We start from the raw sequence: 8,884 nt of genomic DNA on the forward strand, positions 1-8,884 counted from the left end.
TGGTGATAAGGGCAAAAAGAAGATGCGTTGCCATTATTGTAAAGCCAATGATCACTTGATCAAGTCGTGTCCTAAGTTGAAGGCCAAAGAGGCTAAGAAGAAAGAGGGTGGTTCCACTGCAAATGCTGGTTCCACTACAAATGCAGCCATTGTTGAGTCTTCTGTGAAAGGAGATTGTGATGCTGATGTTGATGCAGAATGGGCTTTTAGCGCAGAGTGCACTTACAATCCTGTTGTCCATGATGCATGCTTGTCAGTTGCTGCAGATTCACATGTGTGGTATTTCGACAGTGGTGCTACAAAGCACATTACCTCACATCGTGAATTGTTTACCTCTCTCGAGTCTGTCCCTCATGGGAATTCAGTCACTTGTGCCAACAACGCCTCTTATCCAGTTCAGGGAGTTGGAAAGATTGTGCTCACTGCTGCTAATGGCAGTTCCTTCACACTTGTTGATGCACTTTATGTACCTGGGATCAAGAAGAATCTATTGTCTGTATCCGCACTTGCTAGACTTGGACTTGTAGTCAAATTTGTGGATGACAGATGTACAGTTCATGATCTCAGTTTTGGTGATGAAATTGTTGCATCTGGGCTTTTGTGCCGTGGGCTGTATAAGCTCACTTTGTATGACAAGTGTGGACAAAATTTTGCAAATGCTGTTGCAGATTCAAGGGCTATTTCAGATGCAAAACTTTGGCATGCACGTTTTGGTCATCTGAATTTTGCCAGTTTGCTGCGTTTGCAGAAATCTGATATGGTTGCTTCTTTGCCGCCTCTTGAAGCACCTATCAAACATGTTTGTGAAGGCTGTATTCTGGGTAAAATGCAGCGTTCTAAGTTTCCAAAGGATGGTTCAGTTAGGGCCACATGCAGGTTGCAGCTTGTGCATAGTGACGTTTGTGGGCCCATGCAAACTCCGTCCTTGGGCAATTACCTGTACTTCGTGACTTTCATTGATGATTACTCCAGGCATGCGTGGGTATTTCCGCTTAAAGCGAAGTCCGAAGTTTTTATGTGCTTCAAACAATTTTTGGCTATGGCTGAAAATGTCTCAAAATGTACTATGGGCACCCTCCGTTCCGATCGAGGGGGGGAGTATATGTCTCATGAATTTAATGCATTTCTGGCTAGTCGTGGGATAAAACACCAATGTACAGTGCCTTATACACCTCAACAAAATGGTGTTGCTGAGAGGAAAAACAGGTCACTAACGGAAATGGCACGATGTATGGTCAAAAGTCAAGCTTTGCCGCATTCTTTTTGGCTTGAGGCCATCATGTGTGCCACTTATGTACTTAGCAGGTGTCCTACGAAAGCTTTGCAGTCTATTACTCCATATGAAGCATGGCATGATAGAAAACCTTCTATTGAGCACATGCGTGTTTTTGGCTGTTTGGCATATGCTTTGGTGCCACAAGTGCAGCGCAGAAAATTGGATGATAAGGCTGTCAAATGTATTTTTGTTGGTTATAGTGCTGAAAGCAAAGGTTACAGGTTGTACATCCGCAAACAAAACGTATTTTGGTTTCACGGGATGTAGTGTTTGTGGAAGATTCTGTTCAACCCTTGCTGTCATGTACTAGAGACAGTAATGTAAGCTCACAGGACATTTATGACACTTTGTTGCCTCTTTTCAGTGGTGGAAATACGAATGTAAGTTCCAATGAGGCAAATGTACAGCCTATGGGAGTTTCTGAAAATGTTTTAGAACAGCCTATTACTGATGCAGATGTACATGATGTACTTGATGAGGAAAGGGCTGAAAATGAGCAGGCTAGTAGTATGCCAAAATGGCTGGTGCACACTTTGCGTGACAGTAAATTGGATGCACCTTTATCTAGTCGTACTCGTTCAGGCTCTTGCCATGCATCTTATGCATCAGATTGTTATGCTTTGGCTGTGTCTAGTTTACATGATGTTGAGGAGCCTCTGTCTTTTGATGAAGCACAGAATTCAGAAAATTGGATTGCTGCCATGAAATCAGAATATGATGCACTTATAGAGAATGACACATGGACTTTATGTGATTTGCCTCCTGGCAAAAAGGCCATTGGTACCAAGTGGGTTTACAAGTTGAAACGCAAGCCGGATGGTGAGATCGATCGCCATAAGGCTCGACTTGTTGCAAAGGGTTATGCACAACAAAAAGGCATAGATTATGAAGAGACTTTTGCTCCCACTTGTCGTATGACTACTGTGCGTTTTCTATGTGCATTGGCAGCTCATTTTGGTTGGGATGTACATCAATCAGACATTGTTACTGCTTTCTTGAATGGTGACATATTTGAGGAAGTTTATGTAACGCAGCCTCGCGGTTTTGTCATAAAAGGACAAGAGGACAAAGTGTGCAAATGTAAGAAGGCTTTGTATGGGTTGAAGCAATCTCCTCGTGCTTGGTATGAGAAAGCTGACACTCATTTGGTTAAACGAGGCTTTCGTAACAGTCCAACAGAAAGCACATTGTATGTAAAGCGTGAGGATGATGTATTTCTCATTGTGGTTCTTTATGTTGATGATTTGCTGATCACTGGACCAAATGAGAGACATATTGCTGAATTTAAGGCTGATTTGAATGCTACTTTCAAGATGAAAGATTTGGGGCTGTTGCATCATTACTTGGGTATACAGTTTAAGCAGTGTGATGGTGGTATTGCCTTGTGTCAGAAAAGTTACATAGAGACATTGCTATGTAAGTTTGGACTTGAGGATTGCAAACCTATTGCCACTCCCATGGAAACAGGTTTGAAGTTGAGTCTACATGATGCTGGCGATCCTGCTGATGTCACTCTTTACCAAACTGCTGTTGGCTGCCTCATTTATGTATGCAACACGAGGCCAGATATTCAGTTTGCAGTCTCGCAGGTCAGCAGATTTATGCATAGCCCAGGGTCTAAGCATTGGCAGGCTGTCAAGAGGATTTTCCGCTACCTTAGTGGCACTTTACATCTTGGCTTGTTTTATCCCAAGGGGGGATCATTGCCTCCAGGCTTACATGCTTTTTCGGACTCAGATTGGGCTGGTTGTTTTGACACGCGAGTGTCCACAAGTGGTTTTTGTTTCATGCTTGGCAGTTCATGTATATCATGGTTGAGCAAGAAGCAACCTACTGTGGCCACTTCGAGTTGTGAGGCTGAGTACAGGGCAGTCTTCACAGCTACGGTTGAGTGTGTATGGCTCAGACGCCTTATGGCTGACTTGGGTGTTGGACAGGACACTGCCAACACTATCTACACTGACAGTCAGAGCGCATTGGCAGTTGCGAGGAACCCAGTTTTTCATGCTCGCACAAAGCACATTGAGGTGCATTACCACTATGTCAGGGAGAGGCTCTCAGCAGGAGAGATCAGCTTGGCTTATGTGCCAACACAGGACAACCTTGCAGATCTTTTCACAAAGGCATTGTCTCGTGAGAAGCTTGAAGCTTTCCGCAAAGCTTTGGGCTTACTCCCCTTTGTGGACTGATCCTGTCCTCAGGGCATGGCACTTCCCTTTACTCATGTGCCAGCTCTCGTTCACCGCATCACTCCAGGGGGGATTTGTTACCATATACATGTGGTAGTGATGTGTGTGAACACACTAGGACCGCCGGGGCATTTTTTCCCTCTTTAGGAGGTTTTTTCCCCCGTGCATTGTATATACGCCCATCACTCTAGGGCTATCTATCTTTCCATTGCACACTAAGTAACACACTCTCTATTGTGTGCCTTGAGCTTCCTTCGTCTTCTCCAAGCTGTGTGTGTTTCTCTGCAACCCTAATTCCAACACAAGGCTGAGTCGTTAGCAAACTCACCGTCCACTAGTAGCTCATCCCCCCTCATAGGGAGTGCTAAGCCTCGTAAACCAACCTACTGCGATACCAAAAGCCTGCTCATCACCTTAGCATAGAATAGAAAGAGGAAGGGGGCAAGAGGGCAGCCCTGTCTAACCGAATGTGTGAGCATGAAACGATCACCTCTACCTCCTGACAAGAGTACCTGACTGTGTGCCCATCTGTACAAAGCTGACACCCCTATGACCCAAGCATCTGAGAAGCCCATCCTACGTAGAGTGCCCTCCAGAAAGTCCCAATCAGGCCTTCTCAAATCGAGAAGAAGAATCACCAGATCCTCTAGAGCCACGCTAAAGCAAAAGCCTCCCAAAAAGAAAAGATGTTTGTGAAGGATAAGTTGCGTTCCTTGAAAAAACCTGTTTGAGCCCCATGTATAAGGCTCTCTAGAAGTGGCTGGATCCTCAAACTTAGAGCCTTGGCAAGAATTTTGTAGGCTGAGTTGAGGATGGTGATGGGGAGCCACTGTTGAATCTCATCCAAGGAGCCACCCTCCTTGGGAATGAGGTAGATCAGACCCTCACTCAAGCTGTCAGGCATCTCTCCTATGTGCAAGATGTACTAGAAAGCACTACAGAGATATGGGCCAAGCAAGTCCTAGTTTTCTAAGAAAAAATTGGGAGTCAAGCCATCCTCACCTTGACAGCTACCACGAGGGAGTGCACTAAGAGCCATGTGCAACTCCTCAAGCTGAAATAGCAGCTCAAGCCTCTGAAGCATCTCCTCGGTCACATGGCAAGGAATTCAGTGCCCACACCTGCTCCCTACATGCATCTTGATGCTTTGACTGAGGCTCTGCTGATAATATCTCATGGTGAAAGTCTGTAGCAATTGCAGGCATGTCCTCTAGCTCAAAAGGAGCTTACCCATCAGGCCTCCTCAATTGACTGACTTTGGCATGCGCCTGCCGAGGTCCCACTGCCTCGAACAAAGCACCAGTACCACAGTGTCACCTACCTGAGTCCACTGAGATGGCTGTTGATGGAAGGCAAACTCATGTCGCCGCTCCTGTGTGCTAACAAGCTCCTGGGGAGCGTGCTGTAGCTGCTCCTCCAACCAAGGACTTTTTGGATGCTGCTCCTGCATCCTCTGCAACGAAGAAATACCCCGTCTGAGATGTTGCTTCTCTCTCTCGCTGCAGTGAGGCGATCCAAAGACTCCTAGTGAAAGAACCAACTAATCTGAGCTAGTCATGAGGCCACTCTGTTAGCAGGAGAATCCTACAGGTCCAAGCTCTCTGTCCAGAGTGCAGAGTCTAGCAAGAACATCTCTAGGATGCAAAGCATTGTGCTCCCTTACTCTGCCTCTCTGCCACTGTGAGGATCACTGGTGCATGGCCCGGGAAGAAAGTTCCTGCTAGAATGCCAATTGTCCCACCCAAGTCACTGAAATGGTCACTCGTGTAGAAGCGATCTATCCGTGATAGATTCACTCCTCCCACTCTACCTTCCGAACGAGAGAAGGCTAGGTTGCCTGGGGGCCTTTGATCTGCGTTTCCACTTCATCAATCGATAACACCTTACGAAACCGTAGCAGAAACTGCTCTCTAAAACTCTGCCACACCCGTTTGTCTGCTGCCTGCAGACCATCAAACCATAGCTTCGCTTTTCCTCGCAGCACCAAGGGCACCGTATGCACCTTGTCATTATCACATGTCATCTACAATGATAGCAGGAACAACTCATAATCTGCCAGCCAGTCATCCGCATCCTCGCTTCCGCTGAAGATCGGGCCACTGCTTTGCCACATCTTTACTTCAAATCACATCACCGTGGAGCTATCAGCGCGCTCCTCCGTGGGGGCACCAGAAGATGGAGAGGGGGAATGGGGAGCACGCACCTAGTGCGCCAACACGGTTTTCCAACTATAGCCCATGGCACACACTGCAACCCAATCCACTGAAAACCCAACTTCGATCGACGCACCGTCGACCAACCGATCCAAAATCACACCGCTACAACGCGGCGCACACCCGTGCGGAGCACCACACGACATAAACGCTTCACTGCAGCCACTTTGCGCTCTCCCATACGCTTAAATCACCGCACTCTCTCTCTCTCTCTCTCTCTCTCTCTCTCGCTCTCTCTCTCTCTCTCTCTCTCTCTGTGCAACAATTCGTCGGAGTGGCACACACTTGCCGACACGCCTGCACGCACACACACAAGAGCAGAAGAGAAGGGGGAAAGGGGGGATGAGACCGCGCAAGAAACTCGACTGCAATGGAATATTTCTTCTTCATTCACGCAAGAAACAGTACAATCCTCATCACCGCAACCGGCGTGGACCAAAATACACGAAAGGGCGAGCCCCGCTCAAGCCCGGCTTCAAGGACTCCGTGGCCTGTGCTCCTCGTGAGCTTCTTGTGGCTCCAAACGAGCGAACCGTCCAAAAAGCCTCCAAAAAAAACCCCCTTCAAAAAGTTTTGGGAGTTCGCGGCCTTGCCCGTGTGAACACAGCCCATCTAAGGAGGGCACGTCATCACCTTCCCTGCGTAGCCGCGCCGCCCCTGGCACGATACTAAGGGGGCATCACGGCTCAGCTCATATAGTCCGAGCTCCCGGCCTCTCGCTCCGCATGTGGGACTTTCCAATGTGCCACGTGGAGGCCCATAGGGTGATGGCCGTTGGGGCTCCCCAAATTCCTTCAAAGACATCCAATTGTGACAATAGAAAAATGCTTTTCCTGGCTTTCTTCCCCAGATTCCCTTCCACTGCTCCATTGTCCGATGACCGAGCCGCAAAACCGCACCGGATTCTCACTGAGTTGGCCCTCCAGCCGTGCAAACCCCACTACATTTCGTATTCTCTGAGGTAGCTATCTGAGGCCGCCAAAAACCGAGAAATGCATCTGCATGCACCCAACCACCCAATGCTTCGTTTTTTCTCCCTATTGTAACTCGATGCTCAGGGCTCAGAATCACAAGCCGCGACTTCCTGCTGACTCCACATAGTACACCCTATCACCGAGAACCTTGACGAGACTCAAAAGACGCCAGACGGCACATCTTCAAATACGGCCAAGTGGGCTCAGACCTGGCCCCCGGAAAATCTTCTAATGGCCATAACTTGCTATCCAGAACTCCAATTCACAATCCGAGAAGACAGGCATGCTCCACAACTCGAGCACTACACACATATGCACCGACATCAACTTTAGCGAACCACTTGCTCCTGCCCAATCCGGCAAGGATCTGCAACGCACCCCACTTCAAAAGGCCATATCTCTCTCATCCGGGCTCCGTTTGATGAGCCGTCTAGACCTGCTCGAAAAGGACAGCAAGGGCCACACTCTGGCATGCAAAACCACCAGTTTGGGCATATAGAGCCACCATCCAATTTAGCGCTTGGCAGCACACCCATGGCCTAAAAATCTGCATCAAGCATACACTTTCACTTGCCCTTGGCTGCAGCTGCACTTCACAGCTACAATATCACCTGGGCCCGCATCTCCTCGATCACATAGCCCCGCTTGTGCCCATTTCTATTGTCGACAACATTTGGCTGTACCATCATTGCCCAACCCCTCGTTGAACATTCATGCTCAACTAAAAGCACACTTTCTGCACACCACAATGGCATAGCCTGGCAAACACTGAGCAAACCACAAAACACACCACAAAATGTATATATAGTATATAAATAGCTCCTAGTTGCTGCTCATCAGGCGGGCTGCTCAACCCCTTGCATTATCTGCTATTATCCTCCAAGATCAAACACCTGGCATTGGTCATTTTCATCTACAAGCAACAGCTCCCTATAGAACTGCTCCCAAACGCCAACCGAATAGTGCATATAAAACGCACCCAACATCTCCTCACTGCTCCATGCAGCTACTGGCATCCAAGCATCCAAAAGAGCACCACCGTGCTCACCACTCGGCTTAATAGCCACACCAACGGACAAACTGGTATCAACATACAAACCTGCATCGACGTACAAACCAACATCGACGGACAAACCTGATCCTTCCACCCAACCATGTAAAGTGGAGGAATCCTCCACAGACTCCTGTAAAATTGGAGACATGCCCACTGCAATGTTGCACTCATAAGCATGGCTTTCATCACCCAATGGCACATCTCCCTTGATGGCTTCACAGCACCCATAGCCTGCTCTTCCTCTTCACCCATGGACAAATGCACCTGTTCATCACCCAAAGGCCTCTCTAATGGCATCATACCGTCGCAATCCATGCATGTGGCATCCTCAAAAACCGTATCCTCATGCTCATCCGAACCAAGAGAGCCACATGGCTCCACCAGTGCCTCTTGTAGACCATTCTCTTCAACCCGTTCACTTTCCACCTCCATGGCAGCTTTCTCTTTGGCCAAGCTCCGTACCTACTTCACTATCAAAGCACATTGCACAGCCACTTTAACCAACATCACCATAAGCATGGTGCAGCACAAAACCTTTGCATGCATATCCTTAGCCCCAAGCTTGGGCACTTCCACCTGCTCTTCATCCACATTGGCAACCATCACATCTTTATATACCAAACCAGGTAGCTCTACTTGTACCATCTCAGGCTCACTAGAGTCTGTCCCTTCACCGTAGGACGTGGACCCGTCCTCGTCACCTGTATCCCACAAACTCGAGCTCAAACTCCCATCACCATCACTGCCATAGGCCGACTCGGCACCTGTATTCACATCCTTTAGCAGCTCCAAAAAAGCTTGGCTACTGCCAGCTTGGCCCTGCACACTCTCCTCATCAAAATCCAAACTCTTGGCATCTACAACCTGGCCATAACCTGCCATCTTCTCGAGCAGAGACTCCACAAGATCAGGCTCTATTGCCTCTTCAAGCTTCACTTGGCACTTGGCATCTTCCATCTTTGCTGCATACAGACTCTCTTGAACACATGGCTTGCCCTCGTTGGCAAGCTCATCCACCACAGGCACTGGCACCCTGCAAACAGGCATCTCCACACAAGCGCAATTGACCATCGGCCTTACCTCCACAGGCTCCACACTTCGCATCCCTGGCACCATCCTTGACCTATCCCAAGAACACCTTGCTGCTGCCACAATCAGCGCACAATCTACCGGCTTAA

This window comes from Adiantum capillus-veneris, chromosome 4 (genome assembly GCF_014529385.1).
Source record: "Adiantum capillus-veneris isolate H3 chromosome 4, ASM1452938v2, whole genome shotgun sequence".
Taxonomy (NCBI): domain Eukaryota; kingdom Viridiplantae; phylum Streptophyta; class Polypodiopsida; order Polypodiales; family Pteridaceae; genus Adiantum; species Adiantum capillus-veneris.